General features: G+C 35.6%; 1 protein-coding gene across 4 annotated transcripts in view; it reads right to left on the bottom strand.

Moving 5' to 3' along the window:
- Positions 1-23,787, bottom strand: part of IMMP2L (inner mitochondrial membrane peptidase subunit 2) — a 430,059-nt gene that overhangs the window by 105,474 nt on the left and 300,798 nt on the right. The gene's annotated exons all lie outside the window — the stretch shown is intronic.

Below are 23,787 nucleotides of genomic sequence, written 5' to 3'. Positions count from 1 at the left end.
CTGCTATAAACCAATCTATCAGTCTTGTGAAGTGCCCCAGCTTCTGTGTTGTGGGATTTGCTAAACAATTCATCTTACTTCACTTTTACTTTTGTAATCCTTAAGTACTTCTTCTCCCAGTCTTTGCAAACTGAGGATTCAGTCATCCATGTCAGGCCACTGCTTCTCAACTTCAATTTAGTCACTTTTCTCCTTAACCTCTCTCTATATCTTTATATCTCTATAGCTTTCAAAATCACATCCCAAGAAGCAAGAATTAGCAATATCCTTTGGTGGTGTTACATTCTTCATATTTTTTGTTAGTTGTTCTGCTATAGTGAAAGCCTAATAAACAAAAATGCTTATCTTAGGAATAGTCTAATACCTTTCAGAGCTGCCTACTATTTGCCACAAGTCCACTTTTAAATATTTTTTTCTGAAAGAGCTCAATTGCATGCAGTGCAGTACTGTACAATACTAAAGTGCTTCATGGAGTCTAAAAGCATTTAGAAAGCTGATCTTTGCACTTAGGAATAGACATTAATAATAGTTTTGTGGGTTTTTTTTCCCCTCACAACACTGGAATTATATATTGCTCTGTTAACAAGAAAGCCCTGCAAGACAGTAAAAATTTCAGACCCCAAATCCTTAAAGAAATAATCCGAGTCACTTACAAAGGGGAAGGACGTTGTCCTCATTAAAGCTTCCACTGCATTCCGCAACCTCACAGCACTGAGTCAATTGATCTCTCAATTAAGCCATCATTTTTCCCCCATTCTTCTCCACAAGTATGTTTTTCCATTTAAAGTTACTATGCCAAGAAAATTTTCATTCAATATTAATTCCTGAAAAAGCCTTCAGAATTACCCTTTGATGATTTTTCACATCAATAAAGAACCTAATCCTGTGTCTGGACAGAGCAGCAACTTGCATGTCATTGAACTGTATGTTAGGAGGAACTCAAGTACACTGAACACTTTATTGGATTGTATCATTAAGAGCTCTCCTTTGAGCTAAAAAAAAAAAAAAAAAAAGTGCTATTAAAAATATTTCTGACTTTGCTCTTCATAATCTCACAATATGCAAGTAGGAAAAAAACAGAGGTTGTTTTGTATCAACAACAGGGAGCCTCAGCTTGGGTGCATATCTAGAGAGAAAAGTACTATCAATCAGCACCATCAGATGGTTCTGGAGAAGTGACACTATAGTGACAAGTAAACAAAAAAGTTTCTAACTACAGCAGCCTGAGTCATGAACAAATATCCAAATTTGTATGTATTTATACATCACAGAAAAAGAGAAAGAAATAATTTAAACTGTTTCTAATTGTGATGGTCACAAAAAGAAAAAGAGGGGAAAAAAAAAAAAAAAGTGTGTGTGGGAATAATTTAGGAACAAAACAAAGTACAAGTTCCCAAACGTATCTTGAAATGATGTATCATAGCCAAGGGAGCTGTACCCCTTTGAAATTGTATTCCTTCCTGTCAGTGGAAGGGATGAGTCAATTATTCTCCTTTTGTCATCTTTTTCTATAGTGCCTGTTTCATATGAAAAGGCTTTGGCATAACCTTGGTTTGTCCCATGCACCCATAATTATACTTTCACCAAAAAGAACACACAGTTTTATCAGCAAATCACATAGATTCTGCATTTGCTAATTAAACATTGAATGATGCTCTGCTTGCCCAGGTGAAGATGCGTCATGGCCACAAGGAACACATCTGCAGTAAGAATAAAGTACTGGCTTCAACCAGAGGAGAAACAAAGATCCTGCCTATGTCACTGGAAGGAAGGGCCCTTCCCCCACGTACCATTTAAAAACCAAGGGAAGGGAAGAGGAACTAAAGGACCCAATCTTCTCTGCCCTTCTTTCAAATGAGCTGCTATGGTACAATTTCCCATCAGTTGAAATCTGTCACTTCCCTGAAGCATTACAACTTGAATTAATTCCACATGCCTAGCTATGCACGGAAGTGGCACTACATAATCCTCTGTGGGCTGTTCTCACTGTCAGGCATCTTTACAAGAGAAACTGAAATTATCTGACAAACTTGTGACAGCTCAAAAACCTGTAAATATTTGCTTCAAAGCAAAGAGATGCCCATATTAATAATTTCTTCAGAGGACAGCAGCTGTTGAGCTCAATTCTTCAGTGTAGGTCTTTGAAAGAGAGCAAATAAATTTGGAAAGTAAAATAGAATGGCAGTCAGGCGATTTTTCTTCATGTGCAGTGGATTATTTTGGGCCTTTAGGAGAGGGACACTCAGACTTCACTAACTCCTATGGTGAAAAACAGCATGTACTCCTGCAGGGCAAACCCAACTCATTCCTCAGCTTGTGGCCTGATGAGCTGCAACCAGCACCCTGTTGTGGGAACTCAGTACAGCTGCCATCTCTGAGATAAGCCTCAGAGCTACAAAGTTACCTGCCACATTGTTGTTGAAATACTAAGAGAGAAAGTGCATTATGAACAACATCAGAAGTATCCAATAGGAGAGGAGGAAGGAAGCAGGTTTTCTGCCCAAGCCTTATACTATGTATGTTCAACTGGACTACACAGTTACATAAAAAAGAGTTTAAAAATAGATACTGGGAAGCCTGGAAATAAAACAGAGGAGTTCCACAGCAGTCAAAACAGTCACTTCTATTTTAGATGCTTGCTGCTTTTAAGGAACATTCAGAATATGTTTGTTTCTTTGTTTGTTTCTTTGTTTCTTTTAATTCCCTGTAAACCATTATATCTTCCTTCTTCTTGTTTCCTTAAGGGGAAAGCTAATAAATGTTAGACCTGTTCCATAATGTATTTTAGATTTCTCAACAACTTGAAGGAATACTTCTAGAGACAGCATGCCCCTCATAAGGGTTCAGTAGAATCAGTCCAATAAATTCCTAGTGCCCATTGAGACAGAACAAACAACAAAACCTCAAGCACTGCCGTGCTGTGATACAGTCCTTCTATGGAGCTATAACCTTAAGCTACATGGCATCTCTTCACTTTTCATAGGATATCATTTACTCACTACAGCCAGCAAAAGATTCCCTCCGTGTTTCACAGCTGCAGCTGTTCTGTACATGAGGTTGCAAAGATTTGCTCTGTGAAAAGCACATTAAAGCATGTTCTTTATCTGCAAGTTTCTCCATCAACACAGCTCTCTGCTGCTGTGCATACCTGCTTCACCAAAATGACAGCCTTGCAGATAAGAAATACATTGGCTTCAACAGGACATCAGTAGAGTCAGATACAGCTAAATGGCAGGTTATAAGCCACTACAATGGTAAAAACATTGGATTTTTCATGCAGAAAATAAGAGGAAGATTAAATATTTTATTTTATTTTTCAGGCAGGAAGGCACAACTCCTTATTTCCTTAATATCTTTGTAGTCAGAGAATATTAGGAAACAAAACATGCACAATGCATACATGTCAGACTGCCCCTATGCTGCCAACTGTCACACGGCAACCAAATGTAATGGAATACTGATGGGAAGGTTCAACTTCTACTGCCATATCACCAACATCCACCTCTGATGTAGTGGGTAGACATAACAAAGTAGAAGGAATCTTTGCAGTTCCCATAGTAACAATAACTGTGTCACATTGAAAATTTCTGAAAACATGTTTTTAAGAGCATATAATGTAAGAAAACTATTTAGTATATAACATACATGAAGGAGCTATGAGATCTATAACTTTGAGTTTCTTTTTTCTTTTAAATCCTAATTTTTTAAACCATTTTTATTCCGTTTGAGTAAAGAATACCTTCTTTACATTCTATATGCCAGGTCCCATGATCATTGGTGCCCATAAAGTAACACAATGTCTGAAAAGATGTTTAAAGGTTTATGCACCATCAGCTTTCGGTGGCTGAAGACTTTGACAGCAGCAGATCTCATGTTCATGACTTATTTGAGAGTAAGGTACCTAAAAATATCTTTTAACTATTCAGGTCTGCCCAGATGGTAGTCCCAATTTAAATCAGAGAATCATAGAATGGTTTGAGTTGATAGGAACTTTAAAGACCACCTAGTTCATATCCCCCTCCTTGGGCAGGGACACCATCCACTAGATCAGGTTGCTCAAAGCCCCATTCAATCTGGTCTAGAACTCTTCGAGAGATGAGGAAATTTGTAAAATCTGGAGGAATGCAAACCTGCAATTCATAAAGAGAATATGATCTCTTCTGTGCAATTTAGCTTTGCAAGGAAATTATATTATTGTACAAGATTTAAGCCCTTTGCAGTAAAGACACTGAATTCATATTTACACACCCATTTGAATGAAAGGGCAGTGCTGAAAATAAATATGTTATCTAGTTGAACAGGTGAATGACCTGTTTATACTCTTGGCATTTCTTCAGTTTTTTCTTTTTTTATCTTTTATTGTCATGTCTCCGCTATGATCCTTTTATTAATAACATGCACCAAAAAAGGAGTAAAATAGGAGTAAAAGGGGCTGACATAAGAGACCATGAAATATTAAAATAAGACTGAGGTTTTCTCATTGAAGACATAATAGTATATTAAAAAACTGGTCCAGTCAAATATTTGTTTGAGGTCTTAGTGTTTCTGTCTGCGCAGGAAAAAAACAAACAAACAAAAAACCAAACAAACAGAAGAGAGAATGAGAAATTCTAATTTAGCTCTGCCACTCCTGCTTCTAGCAAGTTTGTAGGTCCAACTATACACTAAAGAAACCTTTTCTAGGCTTCCAAAAACTATGAAGGAAACACTGGCCTTTAAAAATTTCCCAGTTAATTCAGTATTCTTCAACCTCAGATGTACTCAGAAAAGATGGCAGTAAGGAAGCTGATTACATAGGAACACATCTATTGAGTCTCCTGTCAGTAGCTACAGCATGCAAAAAAGAATAATTCTTTCCAAGATAGCTTGTTCACTTGCTTGTAAGGTATGAATTCCAACATGACAGCTGCTGTAAAAGAAATGCCTCCTATTTTATTATGTTGGTTCACGTTACATGTTGGCAGTATGGCAGCAGAGGTTGAATCTTCCCAAGAATATTCATTCCATTCTGTTGCCATGAGACAGATGGCAGCAGAGGGGCAGTCTGACATGGAAGTGCATTTGAAGCAAAGGTGTGTCACTACATTTTTCCATGTGGAAAAAATGGCACCCATTGACAATCAGTGACACTGAACATCTGTGGAGACCAAAATGTGTATATAAGCACAGTGAGGTGCTGGATGATGCATTTCAATTCTTCTGCTGGTGCAGGTTTTTATGTGCGCAGCATGCAGCTCTTGTTCATTGCTGGAGAAAATACATAGCTAGTGGTAGTGACTATGTTGATAAAGATTGTTCTGTTGCTGAGAATATTTGCTATCAAATAGTGCTATTGTGCTCTTTGAATCTAAAGTCTCTTCCATGGGAATACATAGGAAGCATTATTTTTGGAGTAACTTATGTATTAAACTTTCTAATTTTGTACATATATTATCAGATATATTGTTGCCTTTATGTAATATTTTGTAATAAATTTTCTCATTCCCTAACAATTCCCTATAGCCTCCCACCTCACTAAAGGTACATTGTTCTCCCAGGGTGAACTGCCATTTTGAAGTCAACAGGAGTTTTAACAGCAGATCTGTTTCTTATCTCATTTACATTGAATAGAAAAGGAGAGAGAGACAGAGAGACTGACAGAGACATCATGAGTTCAAGAAAGCAAGGCAAAGCTAGACAAAGCGAGAGAAAGCACAAAAACAAGCAGATCTTCTTTCCATTTCATGTTTATATACAAAAATATTTTCTTTGGCAATTTTCCTATCATAGATCTTAACAATATAAATCAAAATGTAATATAATCAGGATAGTTTTGTGTCTCAGGAACTACTTGGCCTGGTTTTTGTCAATGACCCACAGTCTGTCCTTTTTCAAGTCAGACATTTCTTAAAGCCCCAAAGTTAAGATCAGATGTGATTTGATAGCTAGGCCTATCTAGAGGAAGTATTGTCCAAAGAGAGAACATTAATGGCAAACATTTTGACATCAAAATTTATGGGTCTGTCTGCTTCACTTTGCCATTTACAGACTCAGACGTGGAACTTCTCTGCCTCAGCTGAGCATTTTAAAGGACTTAATCACCTTCCAATTATCCATGAGTGCTGCACAAATGGAGATGCACTCAAGCTTCATGCAGGCCTGTTGAGGCAAGTTTGGAGTAACTTATGTATTAAACTTTCTAATTTTGTACATATATTATCAGATATATTGTTGCCTTTATGTAATATTTTGTAATAAATTTTCTCATTCCCTATAGCCTCCCAACTCACTAAAGGTACATTGTTCTCTGTGTATGTGTGTGCGTCTGCATACACTTGTTCTTATGTAGGTACACCTGTATAATGTAAAAGAATTAGGTCTACCCCAGCTATAACAGGCCCAAATAAACCCAACAGACAGCAAGTAAAGAAAGAGGCCTCAGCATTAAGCAAAATTAAAAACAATAACAAAACACAATGAGGTTTTCTTTTAGCCTGAGTGAATGAGACTGTTTGATCTGAAAACTTCTGTGACTCTCAGAAGGTATAACTATGCACACTTCATCAAAAACTACTTATTTTTAGGAGTGTGGCATGCAGGCTCTTGTTCATTGCTGGCAAAAATGCACTTCTAATGATGGTGACAATGGTGAAAAGTAGTATTCTGTAGTTGAGAATTTGCTCTATCAAATAGCATTACTGTACTCTGTAAATATTCTAGTTTCCATGGAAATAAAATGGAGGCATTACTTTCAGAGCATCCTCTATATAATGGTGCAGTACCTGGTAAAACAGTTGTTTTTATGTTCTTGGAACAGTCAGTGAAATACATATGGTAAAGGAAGAAGAATAAACTCAGAATGATTTTAAGGAAATAAATGTAAATATGTAATTTACTTTACTCTTCCATAATTTTTGTAATACATAAAGCCTAGAAAACAAAACAGAGATCAGAAATTCTGAAAAAAACAATAAGCAGAGTAATAAACACTATAATTAAATCCATTTATTTTAACTCTGTACCACCTGACAATAACATAAATCTTTCAGTTTCCAAATATCTGACCCTTTTACATTTAACTGACAAACATTTTGACTGCTTAAAAAGAACAAACACATCAAAGGTTCAGAAAGCTGACTAGGCTTCATTACCTACTGTATGTCATACTTCCTGCCATTTTTAAAAATTAGCATCTCTATTTTTCTATTGTACATTCAATAAACTGGACAAACCCATTTCTGAGCCTGATTCCAGTTGAATCTGCTGTTAGATCACGTTGCTTTTCCTTCTAGATAAACTCAGATGATTCGTTATTAAAGTTCTTTAAAAGTTTATTTTAAATATTAAGTATTTTAACCATTTTTTTTTTAACCTGGTTTACAAGCTAAAGGATTGAGACCCACAATACATCTTTCAATACAAGCTATGCATCACAAAAATAACATTTGTGACTGAATTTAAAAAAGATTTTACTTGTAGAAAGTCAATGTTTAATTTTTAAACACTGCTTAGAGATTTATATCTAGCCATTAGAAATTCTGTACGTATTTGGGCTCTAGGTTCTGCATACTATTAGAGCCTGGTCTAAGAAAAAGCACTGGTGATAACTGTCTCCATTCAAGGTTTTTCAGAACAATGACCTCCTCTGTATCTATATTTTGTCTTGGAAAATTGGGAGATAAGTGATACAGCCTGGCTGCAGATGTATGTCTCTGTGGATACAATTTATTACATTACAGTCCAACTCATTTTGTCACACTGTACAAATATATCCGGTTTTGTAGTACATGTCAGACTCCTTCTCTGACATTATCACATTTAGTATGCCAGCAAATTTTGTTACAACCGACTGGAAGGTGAATAGTGTATTTTTGGATATATGAAATATACCTTATAACATTTAATTTTCATTACACCATAGTATTTGACATGCATGTATAATGAAAATCCACAACAACTAATATTTTGTAATTATTATTTTTTTTTATTTTGTTAGGATTATTTTCTCCACTATTTTACTAGTACTATTAGTAGCATCAGCTACAATCCACCAGATCAAATACTTTCTTTTACTGTGTATTTGACCGAGATTACAGTCTTACAACACATTTTTCAACCTTAAAAATTTTAAAAGCTTATGTAAATATACTCCCCCCAAAACCTTTATTATTACAAATATCACTATTAGGTAACAACTTACAGGAAAGGTCATGATCCTGACAATGATTAGGATCCACTGTGATCTGTTTAATCTCATTGTATTACGAAGCTAAATAAGGCTATATATTAAAATAGCTGTGTGAAAGATGAATTTTCCTTCTAAAATGATAAATGGTGATATCTTTTGCCAATTATCTGCTTGGATGCACAGTCAATGACCCCTAAACCCAAGATTTTCCATCCACTATATTTTAAAATAAAATTTATGCGTTTCACAGTTCTTCAATAAGATGTTAAAAACAGCAATCAAGACTGGAGTCCCGTTGTTAGCTACTGTATAAACCCATTAATTGAGATTCCTCTTACTTAAGTTTAAAGGTTACAAACCTATTCTAAACTCATTACTATCAAATGAGTCACATTTAGATGAATTATCTTTCTCTGCATCTATCTCAGGAACCTATTTCATGCAATGTAATTGCAAATATCAGAAGTAGGAGGTAGATGTGTGATTTTTAGAGGTAACTCTCAGTAGGGAAAGTAATCAGAATGAGAAATTTTAATTCCTAAATAAATGGTTGCCACAGAAATAGAGTATCACACACTTCCTACGAAAGTCTCAATGTATTTTAAATTTCTTTTGAAATTATGAAGGCGGCACAATATTGTTCCTTTAGTTCTGCCTTGTAAGGTACTCATTACTTACGAAATTTTACTCATAAAATTGAAAACGAGATGTGTCTCTATGAAAGCAATTGTAAAACAATGGAACTTGCTTTAAAGCTGGGGGAAATCATAAATTTTTTACTAAAAGTGGAAACAAAGGTGTAGGAAAAAAAATACGATAATTACAGATAGCATAAATTCCTAGGCATAAAGTCAGTAACAAAGAATGAAAGAAGTTGAAAGAAGAAAGCCTAAGAGGCATAAAAAAGAATGGTTTATTAACAAGTGGGAAGAGAAAATTAAGGAAAGTATATTTCAGTTACTTAACAGTGAGAGGGAAAAAAATAGCTACAACAATACAGACATACATAATACTTAAAGAGAACAAAGAGCTATTAGTTTCTGCCATAGGGCAGAGGAAAAACAGGAGGGCTTAATATCTTTCTTGCCCTGGCCTTGACAAGAAAGGTTTAATTCATGACCAAACATTTTAACACATGATCAAGCACTAAAGGAATTTTAATGATGTGCTAGGCTGGCAAAACAGAACACGGAAAGAATATATAAGATATACAGACTGGATGTACTCAAAAGGTAATGCAGAATGACATTCCCTTAGATTAACCAAGACAATCTCTGAACCAGTAATGATTGCCTTCAAGAATTCATGCAGGATATCTCTGAAGCCCAAGAAGAGTAAGCATAGCTCTCATGCTCTTATTAGACAAGAAAGAGGATCCAGAGATTGATCAGCTGTTAGTCTCATTTAAAGAGACAAAAATACTCGAATGCTCGGGGATATTATGATAGAGTCAATCTGAAATAATTATATCATGATGAAGTGATAAACCAGTTTAGATCTTAAAAAGTAAATGCTGTTAAATGGATTCAATATGATTTTTATTTTTTTTTAATTTATTTATTTATTTTGACAAAACACTTCATCTGTAAGACACAGGAAAAGCAACAGAAGTGTCTTAACTTCATTTTACTGACTTTTGATACCATCCCAGGCAAATTCTCATAATGCTCATCTGGAAATATGGTCTACATCAATAGCCCCTCACTGGCAACATATGAATCAGACACATTCTCCCAAAATAGAAACCATCATCAGGCTTTCTAAGGAACAAGTTTTTTATGGATTTTTGGTACTTTGTTGTTTGTTTTACAATGTTGTGAATTAATCTGCTGCTTCAATGTGAGGCAATAAAGCAGCTGTGAATATTGTAGAACACTCAATAAAGAACAGGGATGGGTCAATGTTTACTGCAGCATGCCATTTGATAAAATCCTATATCCTTTCCTAGATTCTGCAAGGGGTAAGAAAAAAATCAGAGTGCATTGGGATTACTAACCCTTCCAGATCAAAAAGAGCAGCCAAGAGTTGTGATGGGCTGCAAACAATTTGAAGAGATATTCTGAAGTATCAGAATTTTAAAGGCTTCCACAAAAAACAGTCCAAAAAACACTACCATGAGAATGACTAGAGATGAACAAAATACTGTCTTCAGGATGAAGTAACTAAAAGCATTAATTAATTTCTAGAAGCATTTTGCAGAAAAGGGGTCAGTCATTGTAGCTGCTCACAAACAAAATAGGAAACAATACTGATGAAAAACAAAGACAAAAGTATTTGAGAAATGTAATACAGAGATTTTTTTAACAGATGTGTTGCATATAAAGCATGAGAGAAATGGACAATCTGGGCATTCTGTGAATTGCAAACTGGAGTACAAGATCCAAATTAAGAGAAACTTACTGTAGGGAAGTCAGGAAAGAGCAAGAGGTGATACAACATGCCTAACATAGATTAAATTCTTAGTGTAGGTAATGCAGTGATTATGGGAGAGGAAAAATAATTGTCCTAATTTAACGCACACATGAATGGGTTCTGATCTAATTAACCCCCCAGTAAAGGTATAATTAGAAAAAATTATTGACAGTTTGACCAAAGGTCAGCTCAGGGTTCATTGGCAATCAAATCTGATGTGAAGTCTGTTGAAGACAGAATAAATACACAAAATAAAACAAATAAAAAAACCCAAAATATCATTCTGTTACTGTAAGAAAACATAGTGTATCTCCTCTTGAGTACTTTGAGCAATTTTAATATAGACGCCTAATGATCATTACAAAAATATGATGCAGTAAAACTAACAAAGAGTCAGAGAACATTTGCTAAACATATTGGGATTCTTCAGCTTGGAAATTAGTTAAATGAGGAGAAAAGAATCTTGAAGAAATAAATAAATTTTGAACAGAAAAGGTCTGAAGGTACACCTCAAGAAGTTTAATATGGGACAACTTTTCCAAGAGATGAAGTAAGGAACATCAAACAAAAAGTGACAGGTAAACACAAAACTAACTGGTTCTTCAAACAGTGTACAGTGAAACTTCACAACTGCTTACACATGGTGTTACAAATGCTGAGTTCTCATGGTCTACTGAAAAGTCTTTTTCAAAGACATCATCAGCATCAGAAGGTCTTCAAGACAAGTTTAAAGGTAGAACTTTCTAAGTGAGAAGTGTCTCTATGCTCCTCCCTCCTCTTCAGACTCTCCTCTGACCCAGCTAGCTAATCTTGTGATAAATAAAATAGATTTGTCAAAAAATAAAAAAAAAATACTTAGAAAGGAGAAGCACATACAAACTGCAATAAACCAAGAAGATCTTCAAAAGAAACAATCAATTTTTTCAATAACTTTAGAAATAAAAGAAAAAAAAACAAACTTAATTTTCACTAAGGTCATTTTCTGCTTTGAATTATTAAGAAAAATAATTTCTGTAGAAAAGCTTTCTGCAATGTTTAGAAGAACAAGATAGAAAAAGATTTGTCAAGATACATATAGTTATCTTCGTTCTTTAAAGGAAAACTGATCAGACCATTCTCCCAGATTGATTTCTAATTTATGACTATGGTACTGGAGTAGAAGAAAACTGAAGATGTTTTTTCAATAAAGGCACTTCTTTAGCTAAAAAGATATATATTTTTTTTTAACAAAAGAATGAATAGATAAAGAAATTTAATTAAAGTTAAAATAAAGGTTTGAGACAACAAATTTTTCACATTTTCAAAGGACCACTATGAGATGGCCAGAACTGAAGGTTTTATAAGAAAAATGTTCTGGCACTTTTTATCGTTTAAAATCTATTAGACAGGAAGAGAAAGAAATCATGAGTGATGGAAAATTAATTATGAGCACAGAACTGAGCCTCAGCACTTGAGTATTAGGAGAAGGTCACCTTTCAAATAAAGAGAGAATGAATCCACATATAAACTCATGTTATATTGTACAGAGACTATTTTTGGATAAATACAGCATGCTTAGAACTCCAAGATTATCCAAACAATGATTTTCAGTTGAATTCCAGACAGTGCTAAAAAAATCCAAACAAACACATTTTTTAAGCATTTAATTTAAATATTTACAAAGATGAAATAATAAGATACCAGTTTAATTCCTCAAAATCATAAGTTCAGTTTGTTTAGGATAAATCTTCAAAAGAAGAGGTAATGTGAGATCTCTCCAGTGGAAGCATTGTACTCTTTCTCTCAGTGCAAACAGAATAGCTGCACTTCCAGCTACTTTTTCCTTTTTTCTGGTTGTTACCAGAGAATAGGTCCATTAAATAAATCCCTTTTATTCTTTCCCCTTTACCTCATATTGTCCTCTCTGTATAGAGTAGGATGAGGGATAAAGATCTGACTTCATTTAGTGACTGCTGCTGTACCACACTAGAGAAGCAAAATACCAGTGCTTGTTAAATCATTACTGTTATCCAATTTATAATTGGACAACTGTGTTTCAAAAAGGACGCAGTGGAAGAGAAAAAAAAATGTACATAATTAGCTTTTACAGTTCTCTTTCTCACCATCACTGTGTTGGTCTTAGAGTATCCAAATCACTAAATTAGAAAAAGAAAGTGGTGAGAGTTAAAACACATATAGACACAAAAAGATAACTGAAAAGATTAACCTGTACATCAGCAAAATCTAGGTCAGACTTAATAACCTTCAAATTGCAGCTGAGACATTGAATACTAAACTAGTCAACCATGAGAGATGCCTTCATGAAGCTGAACCAATTTAGCTCTTTTTTACAGGAAAATTCATTACTATATGCTGACATCTGTGTGATTTTTCCTTGTACAAAAGTGTTTTAGCTTTTCTAGCAAACTTGTCACAGATAATTAATGGCAGATCTCTAGCAGCAATATTTGTAAGTGAAAATACTACAATAATCTATCAAGAAGGCCTAAGCTAAGTATTTTTTCTAGCACAGACTTTCATGAAAAGATGAGGAAAGGAGGAATGAAAGAAAAAAAGGTAATTGCTTCTTAAATGTGAATATCCCTCTACAATGTAAATGAAAGATGACTTTAATTCAGAACTATTTTCTGAAAGTGCTACTGAGTAAAATTTCCCACAGAAAACAGTAATAACAAAGCACAAAGTATTAAATGTTTTGATTATCCATTTTCTAAATTTCTCACAATATAATTGTTTTGGTTTTTTATCCTGTGTAGGTTATATATTTCTTTTTTGGAATACACACACACACACACACACACACACATATATATTTTTTTCTTTTAGTATATTGCCTATATAAATACATACATACATACATATACCTACACACAGACACACACAATGTATATATATATACAAAATGTGCATTAAATATTTCTATGGTTGGTTGTTTCTTTTTTGTATAGAAGGTGTTATTGTATCATCCATAGACCAAATTTAAAATCAAAATATTGTCATCAAATGCTCTCCTAAATATAATACTGAAATGTTAACTGAGTATTTGTTCTCTTTTCAAAACTATGAAACTATATAGTTTGTTTAAAGAAACAAAACTGCACTTTAATAGAAATATTTCAGAATTAATTAACAATTAAAACTATACATACTGACTTGAACACCTGAAGTATCTCCTGTCAATATGAACATAAATAAGCGAAGAACATTCTCTTCTGGTAGACTTAACAATGACTGTTTATCAAAATGGTTATTTGCTATTTAGAATCCAACTCATCAGACCATTATTATATAAGATTTCTGCATAAGATATACTTCAGGCTAGCTTTGACTTTGATTGTTAGGAAAATTCTAATATTCTTAATCAGAAATATTGTTCTCATGTTTTATAAGCCAACAATTAAATAAAATGGAATTGAAACCAGTGATATGAGTAATCTCATTCTACTCTTTGCAGTTACGCTGGATCCAGACTATTTCTGACAGATACCTGTCTCCCTCTTCCTCAAAAATCTCTATTTCTCTTAAGAGGAAGTTAAACATTCTACCAAAAACATTCACCTTGAAAAACCAGTGAGGCTGGGACTAGGTTTAAACTGGTAACTCAAAGCGTCTTTATAAAGAGACCATCTAGCTAGTTGCTAGAAATTACACGTGGAGTCATGGTTTGGCTTCTGTAGTTTGTAGTGAGAAGAGCTAGTTATTTTCTTACGAAAATGTGCAATATTAAACAGATCTTCTGTATAGATAGCATCTGATGGACAGTTCTGAGAAGAAGAAGAATGTATCTTAAGCTAATACAAGCATTTTATGTTTTCCACATGTAAACAGCACAATTATATATCTAATTAGGCATGCAATCATGCTTTTAGAGTATATAGCAGGTGATACCTAACAGCGAGAGAATAGTTGCAAATGCTTTATGAATGACCTAGAGAGAACCAAATAAGCCAGAGGCACCAGCATTACTTAAATATGCAACACCACTTTCAACGTAATTAGTTATCTAATTGCAATCCCAAACTTAGTCAATACGTTTGCATGTGTAATTAATTACGATTAGTTTAAAAAACATTTCATTTATTCTTCATCTCCTATAAATCATATTACCAAAGGATAGCTTTGATTTTCAGAAACAACAGAGAAAATTCAAAGAATGAAGAAAGATTCACGCAGTAAAAGAAAGCACTGTAGGGTAGCACACTGTTTGTGCTATCCAGCACTTCAGAAAACACACATTCTCCTTTTCCCATTCCTTTTCATTATCCTTCTTCTCCTTCCACTCCTTCCTTTTCTTATCTCCTTTATTTTCTTCTGAAACAGTAATTTATTTTAATTATTTCAATCTTCTGTACACCTGATTTCTATCATTTACATATGTAAAAGACTCTCTAAGCTTTCTATGTAAGTGAAGTATCAATTATATTGGTCATATTCACATTACAAACTTTGTACAAGCAGACAGCTGTGAATACATAAAGCCTTTTTTATACATATTTAGCATTTGTGTTACACTAACATCTAGAATCTCTGTCATCAGAGTACTGTCATTACTCTGACAGCTTTTTTATCAGCATGTCCCAGAAGGAGTGCTCTTAAAGTGTAAGTTGCACTTGGTGTAAATCAGCATGCAAAGAAACAAGGATAATACTACACAGATCAATACAAAATGCATCTTCTGTGAAGCTGCAAATACTACAAGATTCTCACAAATGGCTGAGCAAATTGATTTACAGAGGCTTACCAGTTTTGTTGCTTATTTTGCTTTGGTTTGTTTGTTCTAGCGAAAAGTATGAAAGAAAATGGAAATTATTTACTTGAACAATTAAACAACTGGTCAGAAGAGTTTTTCCATTTGTCTGAAAAGAGGCAGAATTCAAGTCCTGTAAACTTCAAGACAATGAGGAAAATAATAAAGGATGGAAAATAAAGAAGAGCTGAGTCTTCAGAATGATAATTTGCAACTTGTATATGACAAGATAATTTACTGGTAGAATAAAAGAAACAGAGCTGATAAGTCTATGAGCTAGCAGAATCTCAGAGCCCCACTTCCATCAACAACAAAAAGTTTAATTGCTTTTGCAAAGACCAGAGAAGTCAGCATAGCAGTAATCAAGTGTAAAGATACTCAGCCTTTGCTGGACTTTTACTACTGAAGACACACAGTCCCCCTCCCAAACATCCTTCCCATTTCATATCTATGAAACATTCTTCATGATGAGAACTTAGAAATTGTAACTGCAGTCTGATAAGGTGACTGAGAAAATCACGCAGTGGATTTTGGCACGTGGACCTAAGTAAGATGAAGCAGAACACAGGCAGTGTGACACAGAAAGACTGAGAAAGAACACAGTGAGAAGAGCCTGGACGTAGGACAAACAAGAGCACCAGAATACAGTGAATGTGAGTTGCTGGTTAATTATATGCAAGATGATGTTCAGAAAGCACAGTAAGGCTTTACAACTGGAAGCAGAACTGCAGTACAAATACCTTTGCCCTGCACTTAGACAGATGATCACGCCTAGCAAAAAAAATGCATGGCAAAGATTTAAATTTGATAGCTTAATGAGAGCAAAAGCACAAGATACACACAGAACTAGGGATATATAAAGAAAATAACTTCTGCAGAGCACCAACTCACTAATTACAGCTGACTGTGTGATGGAAAAATAGAAAAAAAAATAGATACATCTTGGATTTTGTACTAGACATAAACTTGGAATGTAAAGAAGAAAATAAACTGGTTGTATAGCTGGTTGTAAGAGATTATTCATTATAAGAGAATATATATACCACTGCCTCAGTGCTTGCTAAAGGACACAGATGAACAAGTCCAAGCAAGTCCTGGTCAAGGGCTGAGAAATCTTTTGTCTGAAGGACACAGATGGACAAGGCCAGGGGCAATGAGAGAGAGAGATAAGTTGCAGATTAATGGCCGTGGAGTGGTCTTTTCTGTGGGCTTATCTTGAGGAAGATGGCCATCTCAGGGGGTGCTGCACATGACTCTTACCAAAGCATTCAAGAATGTCGAGTAGGCAGGAGAAAGGAGGATAAAACAGGGATCAGCAACCATGAAGAAAGGTTTCTGACATCAGATTCCTCATGACCTGATACACACATGCTGAAGAAGAACAAGAAGGTTTCTGACATCAGATTCCTTACAACGTGATGCCTGCTTGCTGAAGAAGAATGAGAAGGCGTCTGCCATCAGATCCCTCACTACAGAAGTTCTGCGGAAGACTCTCCTGGACCTGCTAGCTGAGTCCTGCTGCCTGTTCATGGACTTACCCTGTGGCTTCTTCTCACTACCCACTTGCTGCCCAAGGCTGGCCACCCTGCTGCTGCTCTCCCCGCCTTGTGCTTTTTCCTTGAACCATCGGAACGTCTTGCAACAGGACCACTGCTGGATCCTGGTGGTGACCACCCCTGCTTTACACAATACTTGCCTCCTTCAATCTTTCTGTCATGCACCCTCCCTTCCCCATCACCCTAAATCATCCATCCTCCCCTTCCCCATCCCCCTGGTTAATGTTTGTAATAAACTGGTCGGACCAACATTTGAACTGTTGTTTCTTAATCTCATGCCAGGTATACACGTCAAAGAACCTCCTCTCCACCCTACAAATTGGAGCAAGACTCTAAGTTGATCAGTGAGGATAAGAAAAGGAAAATGGTCCTAACATTTGGGTAGTTAGGCTTTGGTGAGAAAAGTTTCAAGTGAATGTATGGGGGCATATCAAACTGGATTTGAAGAATCCAAATGTCTATAATAACAGAAGTGTAGGCCAAGAACTTGAGATGCCAATCGTAAAAACAAGAAAAAATTGCATTCAGTTATTTTGTATTATAGATAAAAAATAAGATGTAATGAGATGAGTGCTAAAAACACAATTTTTATTGAAATTTCTTGAAGTCAGGAAAGAATAATGAGTCTTTAAATAGTGAGAGGAAAAACAGATAAATAAGATTTAAAATCAAAAGATCAAATAAAAGAAGATGAGGAAAAAATCAAATAATAGAGGACAGAGAAATAAAGTTGACAAAAAAACCCTGTTGCATCTGTCACAGAGAAAGGGGAAGAGAAACATGTAGAAGAACCAGAGATAATAAAGGGGAAACTGAGAGAAACAGAAATGACCTTTATCTCATGAAAATACTACTTTCTTAAAAAACAGTGGAGTTGGGAGAAGAATTATATGCATGTACATTATAGATGGTTGTTAGGGTAAGTTTGGTTAGGTTGCAGTTGGACTTGATGATCTTTAAAGTCTTTTCCAAGCTGAGCGATTCTATGATTTCATGATTCTATTTATGGAAAAGTCCATATTTTCTTTGATGAAAAATGACAGGAAAAAAAATACCCTGAAATGTAGTTGCCTTCTGTAGTGTTTAAAGGTATCTTTCAAATGTGGTGTAGAGATCAGGGGTAGTGTAGAGCTACTAGGTGTTACAAACTTAGCTGAAAGGATGTTAGAGAGCATGATGTGATTGCACGCTCAATTAGGCCTTCTGTTCAAAGCAGTAGAAGTGCCCTTTCCCACTAAAGCTTTTAGTTATTACAATGTTCATTGCCCAGAAGGAATTTTCTCTGGGCTCCTCCACCAATAGAATCTAGGATAAAAGTGGAAAAGGGGCAGTGCCTGAGGATAGAACTGGCATGCAAAATCTCTAAGGAGCAGAGGGAATGTAAAAGATAACCAGGTTCACAAAATGTTCAAATCACTTAAATCCTTTTATTTTTTCTCTTGTCTGGAGTGGTATATCTCACACGTAGGTCACTCCAAAAATATTGCTTCTTATTTATTCCCATGGAAAACACTACAGATTCAAAAATCACAGTAACACGTTTGACAGAGAAAACTCACAGCTACAAAATCCACTTTTTTTGCATAGTCAGCATTAGCTACACAATTTTACCAGCATGCCACACTGGTAAAAATCCATACAGCTGTCCAGAATGTGGATTGTCATTCATGTTGCTGCTACCACTGCTGAAATGCACTACCCACAGCCTCACTGTGCTCACATTCACAAACATTCAGCAAGCACTGATGAATGTAAATGGGTGCAATTTGTTCCACACGCTTCATATGCACTCCTATGTTAGACACCATTTTGCCAGACTGCCCCTCTGCTGCCATCATCTGTTAAGTGGCAACTGAATGTAATGGGACTGTGGGAAGGTTCTGCCTCTACTGCCATACCATCAACATCCATCTCTTGTGTCATGGGACAACATAATAAAATAGGAAGCATTACTTTCAAAGCAGCCCTTGCATACGCATCTGAATGCTCTGAAACTCTCATAAATAGCTGTGCTCCCTCCTCCTCTTTCCAGGTAGGAAGGGAAGCTAAAATTAATCGACTTGCATACTGATTTCTAGTTTCAGTATACCTTACTATGTTGACCACTGCAATAACAAAGAGGCGGTTCTCCCTCTGGGCTCTCTTTAAAATAGCAGTAATGTCAGTAAAGAACCCTGCTTTTCCAGGAATGGGTACCCCTGAGTAACTCTGACCACAATTTTATTTACATATATATATACATACATATAATTACATACATAAAAAATCATAACTAAAATACCTCTAGGTTTTTATATAGATTATACATATGTATACATACATAGATAAATGTATATACATATACATTTATATAGATTATACAGATTATATATAGAATATTTCTGTGTATATATGTGAAATTGCATGCAGGGAAACCTCTGTATCTTTTGAGGACAGAATGAATAAAAGGAATGTAATTTAGTGGTTTGCTTCTTGAGATTAGAACCTCTACAAATGCCTATCTCCATATTGACAATCATAATCACTAAAAAGTGATGAAAATGACTTAAAACCCATGACATTTTGAAAGGCTGCAATTGTGGACAGAAATTACAATATACTTGAGCCTTCTCTTACTTTAGGGGTTGATGCCACTGCATATTTCCAAGAATCAGTTTGCTCTGTGGCACATAGAATTTTAAGTCTCAGGATTCTGAACTAGACTATTAGCCTATTAAAATTAAAAGGTTCAGGGTACTGTCTACTTGTATATCTCCAGGACACATCCTATATCCCAGACCATCCATCAGTCTTCATCCATCCTTGTCTTGCATTAGTGTAAGACCCATAGGTATATCATACACTTTCCTCTCCTACTTCCCTTGGAAATGAAAATCATGCATACAGAAGCCAGAAAGGAGGCACACCATGAGTTATGCAAAGCGTGAAGAAGACATGTGCATTATGGTATGCTAGTCACCATCTCCTTTCCAACTCTACTCTGTAAATTTCCAGAGATCTAATTATTTTATCAGAGTCATGAGTGATTCCCTACAGAATAATTTTTAGGTCCAGTCATCTTGTAAATATGGTCACCAGCAACACATCCACATTTTGCTTTTTCATCCGAAATGACACAGAATGGAAATAAAACCTCCACATTACATGTGGAGTCTAATAAACAAGTCTGATGAAAATCAACAACCTTCTCAAAAGTTTGATCGACACATTACTACAGTCTCACAGTGGCATAAATACTGCAACTTCCTATTGGAAAATATATAATATGTAATAATCCTTTAGCTATTAAATTATTGCTGATATTCAATGTGTAACTGTTAACAATTTAATCTACTTTTTCTAATCTCTTATGCTTTCCATCCACCAACGCAATGGTGAGAAGTTAATCACATTAATCATGCTGCAAATATTTACATATTGAAAGTTATATGACCACTTTAATCAATATTTTTATTTTCTAAATTAAACAAAACTTGTTTCTTCAGTCTTTCCTCATCTATACAGACTGCATGCATCTTTTAGGTGCACCCCAAAATCAATTTGCCAATCTTGCTGAGGTTTATCCAGTTCTGTACTAAATAGTTACCTACTGTTTCCTAAAATTAAGTTTCTGTTAAGTAATTAAACATGGCTTCTGTAATGCCATCACATTTGTGCTTGCAGTTCATAATACATTGCATGAAATCCCTCCACTGCAATCTCTTTTCTTTTAAAATAAATTCTAGTCTTGCAGTTTTTATGACAAATGGGATCACAAGGCTGTATCTCAGTGAGGCAAAAAGCATATTCGAAACTACCTTATCAGCCCTGGCAGACTACCTATACTGATGTACCATTATATGGAAGACATGGTCTACTTTAAATTTTTGCTTATTTTTCTGTTTAACAGAAGGCAAATTCTTTGGCTAGATTTATTTATTTAATGGAGGTTACTTGAAGAAAAGATTTCCTTTATTCCATCCTATGGAATGGGGAAAAATATATACTCTCACTTTTTTGTATTTTAGATGCTTGCATACTTTGTTTTGAATATCAACAATTTGTGATTATTTGACATTAACATCTCCAATTCCCAAAGGACTATTGCTAACATATATACACATAGGAAGAAGAAGTCCTAGCTTATACAGCTGTCAGTACCATATATTCATCGGCTTATTGACAAGAAGTCTCCTTATTTGGGGATCAAATCTGCTCTCTGTTCCCAGTGCAAAATTTTGCATCTAGATCTTCCATTTAGAAAAACTATATTTCAAATCTCATACAGATTGGTGTTTTGCTGTTGATCTTACTTCTGGGAAGTCTGATTTACATTGATTACACAAACAATTGTATAGAATTTATCACAATAATACAAAATAACACTGATTCTTAATATGGCATAGGATCTTAATATGGTATAGGCAGTTAAGAGTTGTGTGGAACAAAAAACTTCTCCAGTGTGATTAGTGAAATATGGTCTTATATTTAATTATCATAGGTTAAGTTATATTAGACCTTAAAAACTACTTTTGTACACTCTTAGGACCCTGTAGATGCTGCTGAAGCAGCAATCTCAGATATTAGCGAGAGCCCTTTAGACATACATTTACTCTCCCAGTACTATGAAGTATGAAACTCAAAACAAAACATAGCTCAAAATGAGATGAAATAAGCATCAATTAACTACTTAACATATACTTCTCTCAGGCTAGAAACTGTGGAAATCCCCAGCTTAATTTATTTTTGTGCAGTTCCACTGCAATAAAACAGACAAAACATGCCTAAGAGAAAAAAGAAAAAAAGATTTAACTTGAATACTACTACACTACTACATCAGAAAAGAGTCAAAGATGTATTTGCAGATTTGCTACAGGGCTTTTCAAGATGACTGCTCAACATCTGACTGCACCAGGGACGGGTATTGCTTGACCAACCTTGTTGCTTTTTACAGTAGCATAACCATGACAGTGGACAAGGGAAGACCCACTGATGAAGACCCTGTCTGGTCTTTAGTAATGTTTTTGACACAATACCACATAACAACCTTCTCTCCAAATTTGAAAGCCAAGGATTTGATAGGTGGATCATTCAATGGACAAGGAACTGGTTGCAAGATTGTACCCAGAGCGTGGTGACCAATGGCTTAATGTGCGGATGAAGGTCAGTGACAAGTGGTGTCCCCTAGGGGTCAGTACTGAGACTAATGCTCTTTAATATCTTCATCAACGACATCAAAAGTGGAATCAAGTGCACTCACTGAAAATTTCTGGATGACACTAAGTGTGGGGTGTGGTTGACATGCCTGAGAGATAGGATGCCATCTGGAGAGAACCAGACAGGCTCAAGATGTGCGTGCAGGGGAACGTCATGAGGTTCAACAAATCCAAGAGCAAGGTCTTGCACCTGGGTCATGGCAACCCACACCATAAGTACAAGCTAGGCAACATAAGGATGGAATAGATCCCTGTCATAAAGGACTTTAGGGGTACTGGTGGATGGCAAACTGGACATGAGCCAGCAATGTGCCCTCACAGCCCAGAAAGCCAACCATATCCTGGTCTGCATCAAAAGAAGCATGGCTAGTAGGTTGATGGAGGTGATCCTGCCCCTCTGCTCTGTGGTGGTGATACTCCACCTGGAGTCCTGCATCTGGATATGGAGTTTTCAGTACAGGAGAGATGTGGAACTATTAGAATGTGTCCAGAGGAAGGCCACAAAAATGATCCTAGAAGGATAGGCTGAGAGAGCTGGAGCTGTTCAGCCTGAGAAGGCTCCAGAGAGACCTGATAGCAGCCTTTCAATATCTAAAGGGATGCTATTACAATAACAGAATTGTCTGAATTGGAAGAAACTCCTAAAGTCCATCTTGTCCATCTTCCCTGCAATGTACAGAGACACCTACAGCTACAACAGGTTGCTGAGAGCCCCATTCAGCCTGACCTTTAGAAGGAAGGGGACAGACTTTTTAGCATAGTCTGCAGGGACAGGACAAGGGGAAATGGTTTCAAATTTAAAGAGGGGAGATTTAGGTTGGATATAAGGAACACATTTTTTACAATAAGAGTGGTGAGACACTGGAGCAGGTTGCCCAGAGATGTGGTAGATGCCCCATACTTGGAGACATTCAAGGACAGGCTGGACAGGGTTCTGAGCAACCTGATCTAGCTGTAGGTGTATCTGTTCATTGGAGGAGCTGAACTAGATGACCTTTATAGATCCTTTCCAACTCAAAAGATTCTATGATTCAACCATCTTTTTTTAAAGCAATGATGAGAGAACACAGACCAGCTATATTAACCTTATGTTATTTTGTATGCTATATAATAATGTATTCAGTAACATATCAAAATCTTGAAATTTTTGCTTCATTACATGTATATATGTGTATATATATATGTGCTTACAAAATTTGTTGCTAAGTATCTGTAGAAAGTTATATTTGGCATTACTTTTGCTATTGGCTTTGCCCAGATGTGGCTATAGAGATGTTCCATACTGTGACAAATCTCCAGAGAATCTTCCAAAGAACAATAGGAAAAGGACACCTGTACCTATTATTTTGAGTGAGATGTGTTAAAATGTGTCAAGTTTTTCAGTCTGCTGTGCTGATATTGCTGAGCCTTTCCATTTCCACATAGGCAGAATTACAAGTGATGTTTATGGTAGCAGAGAAGAAACTGTATTTGCAACAGGACTGAAACAATAGCACAGTTTTATAACTTAGATTCTTTTTCAGTCTCAGAATAGCCTTTCAAAGGTATAAGGATGTGTATGTTATCACTTCTAAACTAACTGGGCTAATAACACTAACTAGCTAACACTAGTGATAGCTAACACTATCACTTCTAAACTAACTTTTAAGCACCAAAGATTTTTTTCAAACCTGCACCGAGATTGTCTTCATCAAATAACCAATGAAAGCT

Source organism: Coturnix japonica, chromosome 1 (assembly GCF_054131305.1).
Source record: "Coturnix japonica strain WE chromosome 1, WE-NBRP24, whole genome shotgun sequence".
NCBI classification, from domain to species: domain Eukaryota; kingdom Metazoa; phylum Chordata; class Aves; order Galliformes; family Phasianidae; genus Coturnix; species Coturnix japonica.
This window is presented reverse-complemented; position numbering and strand designations above follow the sequence as displayed.